The sequence below is a fragment of the Eutrema salsugineum genome, unplaced genomic scaffold (genome assembly GCF_000478725.1).
Source record: "Eutrema salsugineum unplaced genomic scaffold, Eutsalg1_0 scaffold_4, whole genome shotgun sequence".
Taxonomy (NCBI): Eukaryota; Viridiplantae; Streptophyta; class Magnoliopsida; order Brassicales; family Brassicaceae; genus Eutrema; species Eutrema salsugineum.
In genome coordinates, this window is record NW_006256686.1 from 7,674,429 (window position 1) to 7,678,184 (window position 3,756).

A 3,756-nucleotide genomic window follows, 5' to 3' on the forward strand; every position below is an offset into this window, starting at 1 on the left:
CCTTCGTAGACGATTCACCATGTTCTACATTTAATGCAGAAGCTCGTGCTAATTGGTTTTTAATTATTTCTTCTTTTTTTGTTAAATGGTTTTTAATTATTTCAGAGGACACCCATAACAATGAAATAATTTTTGATCACTGTGTTTTGTTATAAATAATTTCGTTGATGTTAAAGATAGGTATGTGTTTTACTATTTTTTGTAACAATTAGTGGTTGTATCATGTACGGGCATGTCACCGACAAAAACTTCCAGAATTATATATTCTCTAAGTTCAGCTTAAATAATTATTTTTAAGTTAATTAATTATAATAGCTAGTTGTGTTAGTAGCAGATCTATTTTATTTATGGGATGTCTCTCAAAGCACAAAAACTAAACTTTGCGTAGTATAGTATGCTTATAAGTTATATTGACCTCGATGTTCAAATAAAGTCATGAATGTCATGTTGATGAACATGCAAATTCTCTGAGTAACCAGTGAAGTCACTAGAGTCGCGTCAGGAGGCAAAGATTTGTCAAAGGTGGAAAATGTTCACGTCTTAGAGCTCTACCAAAGAGAGGTTTCATGAAAGTATTCGAAAATATTCTGGAGAAAATCATAGAAATATTCATCTGGTATATACGCATGGATCGAGATACTAGAAGATGTTAGGTTTTAGGATCTTGGGTATTGGGTATATAAGGAGATCTATTTGCTGCTAAGAGGTTAGATTAACACTTTGAGCAGCAAATCATTGTTTTACCTTGAAACTTTCAAACGAAACAGAAGCTAAGAAATAAGTGTTGGGTAGAATAGAATTAAATAAGAATCGGGTTAAAAACAATTTACTTGGTAAAGTTGTATAACATTTAATAAATTGTAATCCGTGAAACAATTTGTTTATCAAATTTAAGTGGATAAACGTATTTGGGTTGGCGTTTTCCAAATCTTAGAAATACTTTTGATCACTGTGTTTTGTTATAAATTGTTTTTCTTAACTTTTAATAAGATTTATATGAATATCTGTAATTAATTCTCTCGTTGGAATGTGGAGTAATATTTCTGCCTTGAAGATTTCCAAATTTTAAAATCTTATACGAATTGTGACATATTTTCTTTGCAACATATATCTAACATCAAAAAAATATTGGTTATTTGGGACATGCTTCTACCCCTTTAGAGTTGACTTTGCTAGTTAATTATACCTAGCTAGTCATGTACTACTAATCGGAATTGGAAAATTTTGGTGAAAAATAGGAATATTTTGTTCACAACATGATTATTAAAAAGAAAAAAAAAAACTGTCGGTGGTCTCAGCCATATTCCGAAGAATTCAAATTGAAATTAGTCGCCAATAATTTGAAAGCGACTTGGTAAAGTAGTGGAGTCGCCTATTTTATGTTGAAAACGGAACTCTTTGTCGGTACACTTATACAGTTCTGTGAATGATTTTGATGGTTTATAGATATTGAATATGGAATATGCGTTTTGGTCATCCAAAACCATCGTGTGTACTAAGTACTAACTAAGTATTTTGTAAAATGTCAATTGTCGTAAACTACTGTTTAATAGAAGAATATTCTTTTGGGTCTCTGAATTTTGGGGATATTAAATTAGTTATAAAAATTATAAGAACGTAAAAATAATTTGGTAGTCTCATAGACAATAGTGTTGTATTTTCCAAATAACCCGAAGCGTGAATACTAGAATGATGATATAGATATATATAGTAGCACAATAAGAGAACAACGAATTTGCCAGTGGCCACGTAAAGACCACCGATTAGCCACTGAATAGCTACCAAAACAATTGAGCCAAATTGATGGTTAGTTGGTTGCAAATCGATCACTATTAGACACTGAAATTTTGGTAACCATTTGCAAATTCGAGTAACAAATGTATGGTAAATCTAATACTATCAAGAGCACAATTTTGTTACAACTTAGGATTCGATTTCAACCATTGTATAGGAAATTTCGCGTGAATAAACTAAATACAATATTATAAATATTTTTCATCGAAAATGTGAATTTCTGTATGTAATTATGTATATAAGATAGAGCTGACATAGCAGTGAATGATATTGCTTTGTCAGGAAGAAAAGCTGTAAGGTATGAGAATTTCAGTGTCCAATCATAGTTTCATGAAGAAATTAATTATTAAAGTGAAAAGTTCCCAATAATCCAATCACTAAAGAAGATAACATATTTCTCTTTTTAGCTGTGGGCAAAAGGCCAAAAGCCAACAAGTTCGTTAAGCAATCGGGTATTATAATATGCACATATGACCTTTATGCTCATTAGCTGTAGTCTGTAAATATAAAAAAATTTATCAATTATCATCAATCTGGAGTCTGGACAAGTAGAGAGAGTGAAAATAACAAAGTAACTAAGCAAGTGAGAAACTGATTTCTTCTCATTAATTAAACGCATGTAAAAGCTGATTTCTTTTATTTGTTATATACTCCCTCTGTTGTCATTCTGACATTTTTCACACTTATTAAGAAAACTATTAAAAATACTACTTTGCCCTTTATTAATGCATTAAATAATTTTTTTCTCTAATTAATACATTAATCAATAGGGTCAAAACTGGAATATTGTTTAAAATTCTGCATTGAAAATATAAAACGACACTCTTTGTGAAACAAAAATAAAACTTTAAAACGACACTTTTTGTGAAACGGAGGGAGTATGTAACATGCTATTAGCAACTTGACTATGAAACAAAAAAATTAACAGTATAACAAATTATTAAAAATCTTTAGCTAGCAAGCAAAGAGCTTTTCTCACCAAAGAATAATTTTAAGATATACATGCATACTTGATTTCTTATGGAACTTTTTGAGAACTTTTTTATTGAGGATACCAGATAGATATCATAGAGATGTTCATCCTTTAATTATAAGCTAAAAAACTGTACTTGCAATCCTTTAGATGGGAGCGTATATTCTCAACCCGAGACCTATTAACAAGAGGTATTTGAATGATATTGAAATCATGATATATATCTGACATTGAAGATAAATTTTTGGATTTGGGATCTTTTTGTGCGACGCGAGGAACATGGAGTTTATTCTATACTTTGTTAAAGGTCATCATTTAATATAAGTCGCACATCGCAATATTTTAAAAATGTATGGATGTTCAAATTATCCAAAGTCTCGCCATGAGTAAAACCTAGGCATTATGGCATTTCATCAAATCTAGAAGATACACAATAAAATGGAATGGTTCAATTTTAAGATGGGTCTGACCTTAATACTAAAACGCAAGCTTGGAAAATCTACGGACCTTCGAAACTAAGTTATTTGGCAGGTAGCATTGGAGCATGCATGTGGCAATAAATGTTACGCTAAACTATATATAGAAACATGAATTGTGACACCGTAAAGGAGGAAACGAAAAACGCTGGGAGTTGGGAGTTGTCATCGAGGCCATTAACTCCAATTTTTTTTCCCCAAAGTTCAGTTAATTACTCATATTTAGATTTTTTTTTTTTTGGTGAAATCCAAACCATCATGGTCCAAGAAGTGAATGAAAATGAATGTTTAATTTGTAATTAAAGAAGGATAATAATACATGGGAAGCATCAAGCATAGATTTACAAATATATAGAAAAGCTATAAAAAAATCTTCAGAATATTGTAATACATCACATATATCATATACTGTATGTATGTGTGTAAGACAGGAAAAGAGTGAGTGAGTTGACACCAACACCGGAGCTACAGGTGGGTTATGAACTTATGATGATTGAAATTTAATTAAAATAA